The sequence below is a fragment of the Xenopus laevis genome, chromosome 6L (genome assembly GCF_017654675.1).
Source record: "Xenopus laevis strain J_2021 chromosome 6L, Xenopus_laevis_v10.1, whole genome shotgun sequence".
Taxonomy (NCBI): domain Eukaryota; kingdom Metazoa; phylum Chordata; class Amphibia; order Anura; family Pipidae; genus Xenopus; species Xenopus laevis.
The window spans coordinates 11,789,445-11,801,579 of record NC_054381.1 but is presented as its reverse complement, the minus strand read 5'-3'; positions in this window follow the sequence as shown (position 1 = coordinate 11,801,579).

Below are 12,135 nucleotides of genomic sequence, written 5' to 3'. Positions count from 1 at the left end.
GCAAATTCAGATTCGGTCAGCCAGGCACGAGGATTCGGCCGAATCCAAATCCTGCTGAAAAAGGCAGAATCCTGGATTCAGTGCATCCCTACTAACTATATTAGACACATTTTTTATTTTGCGCAGCCTATCTATTATCCAGTTTTTATTTTTATTCTGAACAATTCCTTAAAGGTGATGAAAAATGTTCAGATGCAAAAGCTGGATGTTCTGGTGGAACAAAAAGTTTTTAGGTAAAAATAAAAAGACAAAAGTAAAATGTGCCGAGCTGTGTGCGTTTCCTGATGCCGTGCATCATGTTCAATGTGCTCGAATTGCCACTGAAGCAGCTTATAAGGAAAGATAAAAATGATCCCGAATCAGAGTGTATTTAAATCTGAACTAAACTGCCACTTTATTTAGTAGCAAAAACTGTCTTTATGCAAATAATTTCTGGCTATAAGGAATAGTCACCAAATAAATGTCCTAAAGGTTATATCAACCTCTTGCCATTTGTCTTTTCCTGTCTTGTAAATAATATGGGGAGTTTTGCACCTAAGGACACTGTGTTTTTCTCACTTCTTCTATTTGGGCACATGAGTGTAAGCTGTGGGACTAGCACGGTGGCTTGTCCCTGTACCATGTGCCAGTCTGTAAAGATTGTGGGTTAAAGGATAAGTAAACCTTAAAAATACAGTAAGTGAATGTAAAATTGATTAGGGTGCTATTCTAAAAACTTTTGCAGTGTACATTTATTATTTTATTATTTTTTTATTTCAAGATATTAAGGGATACATGTACTGTTAAAGGGGTGATTCACCTTTAAGGTAACTTTTAGTATGTTATAGAACGGCCAATTCTAAACAATTTTTTATCGTTTTATAGTTATTTGCCTTTTTCTTGGTTCATGGTTTGGTTTGATGTTGGGTTAAGCCATAGTACTGACACGCCCCTTTTTACATTATTCTAAGCGTCCTGCCTCTTAGAGGGTGGAGCTTAACCCCATCTGTCCCTGTGTCCCCCCTTGAGACGACAGAGAAAACAAATGTAAGGCTACAAATGTATCGTTATTGTTCCTTTTTTATTACTGATCCTTCTATTCAGACCTCTCCTATTCATATTCCAGTCTCTTACTTAAATCAATGCATGGTTACTAGGGTAATTTGGACCCTAGTTACCAGATTGGTTAAAATGCAAATGGAAGAGCTGCTGAATAAAATGTTAAATAACTCAAAAACCACAAATAATAAAAAATGAAAACCAAATACAAATTGTCTCAGAATATCCCTCTCTACATCATAAAAGGTGAACAACCCCTTTAATATGAATGAATTTTGTTACAACAGCGCCACCTGCTGGTCAGTTTCCCACCAGTCTGACCACCAAGTAGTCAAGGAAGTTGTCAGGAGAAAGAAAGAGGCTGCTCGGATGTTCTTCTGCTAAGGAAAGATTTTTTTCCTAAGCAGAAGAACATCATCAGAGCAGCCTCTTTCTTTCTCCTGACAAATTCCTTGACTACTTGGTGGTCAGACTGGTGGGAAACTGACCAGCAGGTGGCGCTGTTGTAACTAACGTTAGTCATACTAACAGTACATATATCTCTTAATATCTTGGAATGAAAAATAAATAAGTAATGAATGTACATTGCAAATGTTCTTAGAATAGCCCCCTCATTCATTTTACATTCACTATTTTTAAGGTTTACTTATCCTTTATAGGCTTTCTGGTTAGACAATGCCATGAAGCCAGTACCAGTTAACCTTTACTGCCTCCTGACCCCCAGTTAGTGGTTTGATGTGCCAGGGCTCCTCCTCCTCCTCCATAATAACATTCTAACTGGCCTCTTTGCCTGATGCATATACTGCCTATGTTTTACAGGGAAAATATCACATCACCGTGTCTCCATAACTACATAAAAAAATGAAATGTCCACTTTGCCCAGCGTGACCGTGTACTAGAGTTGGTGTATAGCACCTGTCAGCCTCTCATTGGCTGGTTCCATGGCCTATACAGTTTCCCTGTCTATAAGTGGAAGGTACATTCTGTGGCAAATTGCACTGTTCTTTCTGGGTACCAGTCACTTATCTAATAAGGTGCAGCAGTCTATGTAAAGTTTCTCTTTCTTTTCCCTATTCTATATCATGGATTGTATCAAAATATACATAAAGAAGGTGGCTCACTCTGAGGTTGCTGAACTACAGTTCTTACTGCCTCGTGTATGGGGGTGCTTGTAGTGCAACAACATTTGGGTCACCTCTGGGGCTGTACCTCTTTAAAGAAGCTCCCCATCTTTCCTGCAGGTTTCCTGGCACTGACTCTCAGGGGAAGTTGCCTTTGTTGTACACTTATTCTGTAATTAAACTCAACCATATAATAGGGGTGCATAAACGGTGTTGCCTCTTCAGGGGCAGTTCAATGTCGGTATGTTGCAGACTGTGTGATGCACTTGGCCTTTAATTTCTATTCTTTGTGATTTTAAAAAATAGAACTCAATGCAAAAATACCTGAGGGATGCCAATTTCCTAAGCATCCCTCAGTAATTCTAATTACTAATCCGCTGTCCCACTGCTCTTCCCCCTGTCCCTCTGCTCTTCCCCCTGTCCCGCTGCTCATCCCCCTGTCCCGCTGCTCATCCCCCCCCCCCTGTCCCGCTGCTCTTCCCCCCTGTCCCGCTGCTCTTCCCCCCTGTCCCGCTGCTCTTCCCCCTGTCCCGCTGCTCTTCCCCCCTGTCCCGCTGCTCTTCCCCCCCCGCTGCTCTTCCCCCCTGTCCCGCTGCTCTTCCACCCTTTCCCGCTGCTCTTCCCCCCCTGTCCCGCTGCTCTTCCCTCTGGCCCGCTGCCCTTCCTCCTGTCCCGCTGCTCTCCCCCTGTCCCGCTGCTCTCCCCCTGTCCCGCTGCTCTCCCCCTGTCCCGCTGCTCTTCCCCCTGTCCCGCTGCTCTCCCCCCTGTCCCGCTGCTCTTCCTCCTGTCCCGCTGCTCTTCCTCCTGTCCCGCTGCTCTTCCTCCTGTCCCGCTGCCCTTCCTCCTGTCCCGCTGCCCTTCCTCCTGTCCCGCTGCTCTTCCCTCTGGTCCACCACCCTGTTACATGATTATTAATTGTAATTTATATTTATATATATCTATGTCCAGATTGTAAGCACATTTCTTTCTTTTCCCCAATCTTTCCTGTGATTTCATTAGTTGGATTTCTTCACTTATAGAGATTTGTATATAACTTCCCCTTGATTTCTTCTAATGTAGTGTACAATGCAGAACTTGCCATTTTGTTCAATGATTTGTGTATTTTCTGGGTGTATAGAATGCAATATTCTGGTTGTATAGAATAAAATATTTGATTAAAGAAACTTTAAGATACTTTAACTGACATTAATTTACTGGCAGTCCTGGAGATGTTATAGTCTGGCTGAAATAGGTTTATTGTTGAAAGGCCAAGCAGACCCTATTATGAATAGGGGACAATACTTTTCGCAATCCGATTCTTCCAGCGAAGTCCCACGCGTCCATCTTCCGGCTCCTCTGTAAGCTGACTGAGAGATCGGTATTTCTGCGCATGCGCGGAATTACACGGAAATTGCCGAACTCCCAGTCAGCTTAATGAGTAGCCAGAAGATGGACGCGTGGAACTTCGCTGGAAGAATATGCGCCGAGGGGTAAGTATGGAGTATGGGGCATCTCCGCAGGGGGTCAGTTAGCCTGGGGGGAGGAGGGAGGGCTACCTGGGGTGGGGGGGGGGTAGAGGTTTTCTTCCCCACAGGTTGATTTCTCCTTTAAAGTGGTGAGTCATTCCACATATATCATATCTAGTCCAGCAGAGTCACACTCCAAGGTAATAGTTAAAACATAGAATTTATTGTCTCATCATAAAAAATGTTAAATGACAGGCTTGAATTTATACTCCTCTGCACGGAGAGCAAAACACGATGTTTCGGGAGCTCACTGCACCCTTTCTCAAGTGTGTCCCCGTAAAGTGTTGCCAGAAAAACAGCCAAACCGTTTCACCATATCTCGCTTCTCAAGAAATAGCGGAGCTGACGTCCTCGGACGCAAAAGGTGTCAGTTCGCCGCAGAAGCGAGTGACTCGTTGTAATCGGCATCTTGAGGTATCTAGCGCCATATTGTTTATTGGCTAAACGTAACATCTGGTGCTGAAAAGTACATGTATGTATTCACTTGCATAATAATCTCAGTCCTAGTCTTGTGTCATGTTACTGAATATCAAAGGCCACTGTACTGGTGCAAGTGGGGGAAGCAGGTAGTAGTTTTAGCGCAGACACACGCTGTGATTCAGGCCCGGCGACAAATCTCTTCTTCGGGTGACTAATCTCCCCAAACTGCCTTTCCACTGGCTACAATGTAAATTGCCGGCGGGGAGGCACTGCGGAGCACTTATTTTTCCGGAGATACGAGAGACTAAACTCCCCAAGAATGGAAATCGTCGGCGGGATGGCACTCGGATCTCTTCGTTTTCCTCACGAGGAAACTTCGGGCGACTTTAGAAAATGAAGGGCTCCGAGTGCCATCCCACTGGCGATTTATATTCTAGCCGGCGGGAGGCAGTTCAGGAAGATTAGTCGCCCGAAGAAGAGATTTGACTCCGGGTGACTAATCTCCCTGAATTGCAGCATGTCTCTGCCCTAAACTATACGAACTCTGTTATTTATTTAGATTTTCCACAGTTATAATCTGAGCACTTTAGAGACATTCTATTCCTATTCTTTTCCCTATCTAATCTCAATCATCATTCTATCCATTTTCTTGTTGCCACTATTTGTTTATTGTACTCCCGTCTTTCCATAATTTTTCAAACTGTCTCATTTTACCATTCTTTAAGGCTGTCGGTTCCTCCATTTTCTTTGTTTCTTCGAATTCCTTTACCCAGTAGATTTTTTTTTTTTTGTGTGGTGGTTCTGGCTTTTTCCATAAGTTTGATATTACTATTCTAGCTGCTTGTAGTATGTGTGTGATTAGCTTTTCTTGTATTGCATCTGATTTATTTTTATTCAGAATCGCCGTTTCTATACAGTTTGAGAATGCCCTGGGTCTCAATTCATGTATTACACCTGACCAAATTTCTATCCAATCATAATGCCGATATCCAATCCAGGTAAGGCCAATCATAGCCTTACCTGTGTCACATAGTTTACCTGCGAGCAATCCAGTGCACCTGTGATACTCTAAGCTAATACACAGACCTAACACCTGTGCCGTTAAAGGGGAAGTAAAGTCTAAAATAGAATAAGGCTAGAAATGCTGTATTTTGTATACTAAATATAAACATGAACTTACTGCACCACAAGCCTAATCAAACAAATGATTTATGCTTTCAAAGTTGGCCACAGGGGGTCACCGTCTTGTAACTTTGTTATACATCTTTGCAAGACCAAGACTGTGCACATGCTCAGTGTGGTCTGGGCTGCTTAGGGATCGTCATAAATTATCAAACCAGCAAATAATATCTGCCAGAAGCCAATACAACAAGATTAATTATCAGATTAATAATCAGAATATACAGACTGCACTGGGTCCTGTGTTGTCATGTCATCTAATGTGGATTTTATCGTTTTTGTATTGTTTAATACAAACTTTCTCCAACTCTGCAGAACCAGTGGCTGCAGCAAAATAATCCTCCAAATAGAATCCCAGTTTATCTGTTTAAATCTGGCTCCATGATCTTTGTCCCTGCAGCTGGAGTTGGAAACAGTAAAGGGGACGTAAAGGCAAAAATAAAATCCAATACAAATCTCTACACAGTCGCTGGCTGCTCTACAGGGAAACAAACAAAGCTGCTTGAGTTCTGCATGGCTGGGAAGTAAGGCGGGGGCTCCCCCTGCTGTTCATAAGTATGATTGTTTCCCTGCAGAGCAGTTAGGGACCGTCTGACAATTCCTATCCACAGCAGTAAATGAAGGGAGAATTTCACTGCATACAGTCAGGTTTCTTGTAAAAACGGTAAATATTTTTTAATTAAAGTATATTAGATATAGGATTATTTTTCATTAAAGAAAGTAAAAATGGGATTTTATTTTTTTTGCCTTTACGTGCCCTTTAACTCTTTGACTTCCACCCTCCCACGTATGGCTATGAGCCTATTTTGCTCTTTGCTGTCAGTAAACCTGTTTTTTTATGCAACAAAACTTACCTCCAAGCCTGGAATTCAAAAAAATAAGCAGCTGCTTTGAGGCCACTGGGAGCAACATTTAAAGGGTTGGGGAACAACATGTTACTCATGAGCCACTGGTTGGGGATCACTGATATAGAGAGAACAAGGAATCCTGGCAATGTTTATGGAGAGGGGTCATTGAATCCAGGTTTCAATTTGTGGGTAGGAAGAGAGGCAAAACTCCTAGGTTATTATATGAGAGAAAAGATGGTGAGGTGAGACTAAAGTAAAGCTGTCCATGGACGCAAAGATCTGATCATACGAATCGAGGATTCATACGATTTTCGGAACGTGTGTGGAGAGTCCCGACATTTTTCGTCCGGGGGAGATCGTCGTTTGGTCGATCGGACAGGTTAGATAATATCTAATCAGCTGCCGATAATATCTCTGCGTGTATTGCCGATCGTACGATTATCAGTGGGAGACTGTCACTAGTTTTGGTTGGACATAGATATCGTACGATTGCTGTCAGGGGCAGAACATTGCTGATCTGTTCTTTAACTAATCTGACTGGTAAGACTTTGATCTGAATGGTTAGTGGCGGCTCGGGAGATGGGATCTTTGCATCTATGGCCAGCTTTAGGGCCACACAATTGGAGATCTCGGCCTGTGGAGAAACGCAGGCTGATAATCTGCTCCCCCTGCACCCGGAACATTGTCTCTGCTCTGGTGCAGTCAGATAAGATTTTGCAGTGAAATCCACCCTCCCTGCATTAGAGAAGTGGAGCAGCCGGGCAGTGGGTTCTCTGCCTGCGTGGAATCCATACAGTCTGGCCCCAGCCTAAATCCATAGCTGATTAAATCAATCGTCCAAGTATATTCAGTACAATCCCTATTCATTGCACTTCTGTTGAACAAGAGAGGGTACTGTCCCTTTAATTTACAGATTTGCACAAATTAAATCCCACGCAGCTGTTTGTTCATTTTCTTTAATCAGTATTGCACTTTCTGTGAACATAACTTTCAATAGCAGACTGACTATATTTATAGAATACAAAGCAGAACTAGAAATCCGATGAAATGCCCCATGATATACTGACCGAATGCTTGAGTTGCAGGTTATACTAACCCACCCAACAGGGGTCTATTGGTTTTTTATAAGGGATGGAGGCAGGGCACATGCACTAGAGGAATAGTTCCCCTTAAGTAGATTATAGAATGGCCTAGTATCAACTTTTCAGTTGGTCTTTATCTTTTATTTTAGTTTTTTTTTTCTAATTATCTGACTTCCTCTACTGTCTCTTTCTATCTGTGTGTTGTGGGGGGTCACTGACCCTGGCAACCAAAAAAAAGTTATTGCTCTGTATCACTACAATGTTATTGTTCCATACTATTATTGATCTTTCTATTTGGGCCTTTTCACCTGTCATTCTAACCAGTCCATTATGGTAAATTGCCCCTTAAAGGGCACCAATCATAACCAAAATCACTTCCTAAGTAAATACACTATGTGAAAGTTCAAGAAATCTGATTTTTAAAACAGTTAGAATTGTTTGTATAATGTAAATGATCAGCTCACTATTCCTTCTGCAAGATCTCCCCTATCTCCACTGCAGTTCTAGCTGAGGCAGCCATCTTGGATTTCACTGGCTCCTCCTACCTATATCTTCCCAGCCAACTGCAGCACTGAAATCTCGCACATGCTCAGTTGAAATTCCTTGTTGCTTATCAACCCTTCTAAGCTATTTTCAAATCAGCCAAACCTGTGTGTTAGCTGCTGTACAGTAGTGCTGCCACCTGCTGGAAGTTAGTGTGTGCCCTTCATTTGCATAATAACATCACCAGCAGGGGACAAGATAGGGAAATCTCCTGATACTTCTAGTGGAGGAGTTTACTAAAACAAGGCATTCTGGGTAGAATACTCAAAGCAGAGTTACAATCTGAGCATGCTCCTGAAATTTGCATATTATAGTCTCTGTTATAGTCTCAGTATGGCCTCCCTCAGTGAAAGAACCCATTTGACAAAGTAAGGGATTTTTTTTAAAACCTGCAGTTTTTTCAAAAAACTATAGATGTAGTTTGATTAAACGTGTTTATGTTTTACTGGTCAGATTGTTAATATGTGTTTGATTTTGGCTGTGATAGGTGCCCTTTAACAATCAGGTAAATGCTGAACAAACATCCAAAAAATAAAGACCAATTGCAAACATTCTGAGAATATCCGTCTCTACCATCCCTAAAGGCACCTATCTAAAGTTTTTGTACGATGTGCACCTGTGAACACTTAACAAAGAGCCACAATGCTCGAAACATGTTGTGTTTAATAAACCTTGCAGCAAAGTACCTGCGGTTTTGAGCCTGATTTGCCCACAACTCTCACAGAAACTACAGATATTTGGCTTCTAATTGGGACAGAAGCAGTGGCACAGGCAGGTAATGGTGTAATTGGTATCAACCTACTTTACTTCAGATTAAACGTGTTTATGTTTTACTGGTCAGATTGTTAATATGTGTTTGATTTTGGCTGTGATAGGTGCCCTTTAACAATCAGGTAAATGCTGAACAAACATCCAAAAAATAAAGACCAATTGCAAACATTCTGAGAATATCCGTCTCTACCATCCCTAATGTTAATGTAATGACAAACTTCAATGGTACACGATTATTATTTTTTTTCACCAGACATGGATTTGCAGCAAAATTTTGCATTTCGCCATCTGCAACAAAAAAATTTACTGCGACAAATTTTGCCACGACAAAAAGTTGCCATAAGAAAAAACGGCTGTTGAATAAGGGCAGAGACACACGGTCAGATTCGGGGAGATTAGTCGCCTGGTGACAAATCTCCTCTTCTTCGGCGACTTAATCTGCCGAACTGCCTTCCTGCGGCTAGAATGTAAATCGCCGGTGGGGTGGCACTCGGAGCGATTCGTTTTCCGAAGTCGCCTCACGAGGAAACTTCGAGCAACTCCGGAAAACAAATCACTCCGGCATTTACATTCTAGCCGGTGGGGAGGCAGTTTGGGGAGATTAGTCGCCCCACAGAAGGAGATTTTTCGCCGGGTGACTAATCTCCCCGAATCTGCCTGTGTGCCCTGACCCTTATGCATTTGGAGCGAGCGCGTAAAAAATGTTTGACGCCCATTGACTTCAATGCAAATCCGTACAGATTCACTATACAAGATGTTTCCCAATGCATCAGATGCAGACAAATTGCATTGAACACATGCCTGACCTCTTTCCCCATAATAAGAATAGGCAGCAGCCCCTTGGTGGTACACTAACACCCCCACCCAATTGATTGCATTGTATTAGTGCTACTGTGTTGCCTTATGGCTACTACTATGTGCTCTTATTTCCAACCTATGTTAACATGAAAGAACAGATACAAGGAATCAGTCTGAGTATTATTAGGAAACATATACAAAGTATAATCTCTGTTAAAAGGAGGGTGCAGACGGCTCCTGTAGTGATTTCAACTAGTGATGTGCGGGTCAGGGTTTTCCCACCCGACCTTAACCCGCCCTGCTGCTGCCGCACCCGCGCTTCCGGGGTCCTTTTATAGACCCGCGCCGACCACGTCACAATGATGTCACAAAAGGGGCGGGGCGAGCAGACGCGAATATATAAAACCGGAAGTCGAATGCCGGCATTTGAAGGTGGTAGGAGTAGGAGAAGAGCTCAACCCGCACCCTCGAGGAGCAGTTCGAGGTTGCTCCGAACCCGCGAGTATCGGGTCGGCCCGCACATCACTAATTTCAACAGAAAGGAGAAACCAGAGTAAAACGGGCTTTGTTATAAACCGCTCGTTTGTGACCCGTGACCCACTCTAACCCGCTAGTTTGTGACCCGCGCCCCTCTCTGACTTGCTCGTTTGTGACCCGTGCCCAACTCTAACCCGCTCGTTTGTGACCCGTGCCCAACTCTAACCCGCTCGATTGTGACCCGTGACCCACTCTAACCCGCTCGTTTGTGACCCGCGCCCCTCTCTGACTTGCTCGTTTGTGACCTGTGCCCAACTCTAACCCGCTCGATTGTGACCCGTGACCCACTCTAACCCGCACGTTTGTGACCCACTCTAACCCGCTCGTTTGTGACTCGCACCCAACACGCAGTGCCTGAAGCTCCAAATGTTACCCCCTCTCTACATTCCATCATTCCATTTCCTATAAGAAAGCATTGCATACAATTCTATGAATGTAAATCTATTTAAATCCGTGAGTCTATATAAAGGGAACTCACATTGGTACAGTGTCAGACACAGCAGAGATTCAGCTTAGGAGAATAATACGAGCTGGGTCTTATTACACTCGGGTTACATTGTACATTAAGGGGGTTATTTACTAAAATCCAAATGTATCTCCCGTGCCCGATTTTAGCTTATTTATAAATAAAATTAACTCCAATTGGATTGTGGAAAACCCAAATTGCACATTTTTTTGTGGCTTTTTCCCCCTCAAATTTTAGAATTTTTGCCCAAAAAGTTGGATTTTTGGCCTAAACCCAGCGCAGACCATGAAAATTGAGATAAGTGCCTCTACCCTGACTCATACAGGACCGTGACAGGTCTCAGATGGTAGATATTTTGGCTAAAAAAAAATGAGTTTTCCCCTCTAAATATTTGAGTTTAGTAGTGAAAATTCTAGTGACTTATTCAAGATTTTAACCTTCAGATTTTAATAAATATACCCCCTAAGAGTGTAACGTTAATACAAGAAAAGACATATACAGTAAAAGCAAGAACATACGAGTTGTAAGTAATAGAAATAAAGACTATTTATGGAATATTGCTCTTTAAAACAATCCTGCACATTTCAATTGCATTTAATGCTTTACGTAAGACCTGCTTGAAGTTGGGGTGAAAATTAAGGCTTTTCCAGAATGAGGTTTCATTGCAGTATGTGCAGAACTGAGGCCTAATAAGAATATACTAGAAATGCTGTATTTTATATTCTGAATTGACTGTACCAGCCCTCCGGTTTCATAGTCTCATGGTCATGATCCAGGCCTTGAAATTTGTCACCATCTTGGATTTTGTGTCGGTGGCACTGCACATGCTCAGTGAGCTCTGGGCTGAGAAGCTAAGCGGGCGTGGGAAATCATCAGACAGAAAGTGAGGTTCATCTGTCATAAAATCAGATGCTACAGGGCTGATTAGTCGATGTTGGTGCAGACTGCACTGCTTTCTGAGATGCTATGGGAATCTGAATACATTACTAATCAGCCTTGTATTATGAATATATTTGGGTAGGGCAGCACTTCGCTTCCAAGTGATTCCCGGGTGCACGGTAGTGATGTGCGGGTCGGGTTTCCTCAGCCCGCACCTGCCCGAGCGAGCCTGACTTCCAGGTTCCTTTTATAGACCGGCGCCGCCCCGCAGATGACATCACAAAAGGGGCAGGGCAAGCAGGCGCAGCATCTATAAGAGAAGAAGCCAGAAGTCGGCATTTGACGGTGGTGGGCGGGGAGAGCAGGAGAAGAGTGTGAGGTCGGCCCAAACGCACCTGACCTGGGTGTATGGGGCCGGCCCGCACATCACTAGTGCACGGTAAAAAATTCCAAATATAGTAAAAGAGTCCAGCAAAACCGAGTTTTTTTTGCAATCAAAACAAGTGTATTAGAAAATGAATGTACAGCCGACACAATACAAGGCTGATTAATAATATATTTAATATACTGTATTTAGCAACTGTGCCCGTAAGTGCAAGCAGCCCAGAGCATGTGCTTGGAGCTACTGGGGCATCTTCAGGGGCACAGATCTTCCCTGCTAAAGGGCTTTGGACTGGTACAGAAGCCCAGAAAATAATTTGTAGCATTTCTACCCTAATTCTTTTTTATATATATATATATATATATATATATATATATATATATATATATATATATATATATATATATATATATATATAATTTTATTCTACATAACAAAAAAAAAAACACCAAGACACGAAGATTTAACTTTAAATTTGCAAAGTCTTTATTAAGAAATAACTTACCGATACTCAGCTTGCGCTCCTCTTCAGAAAAGGCGACGATCCATCATGCGGCGCTTGATTT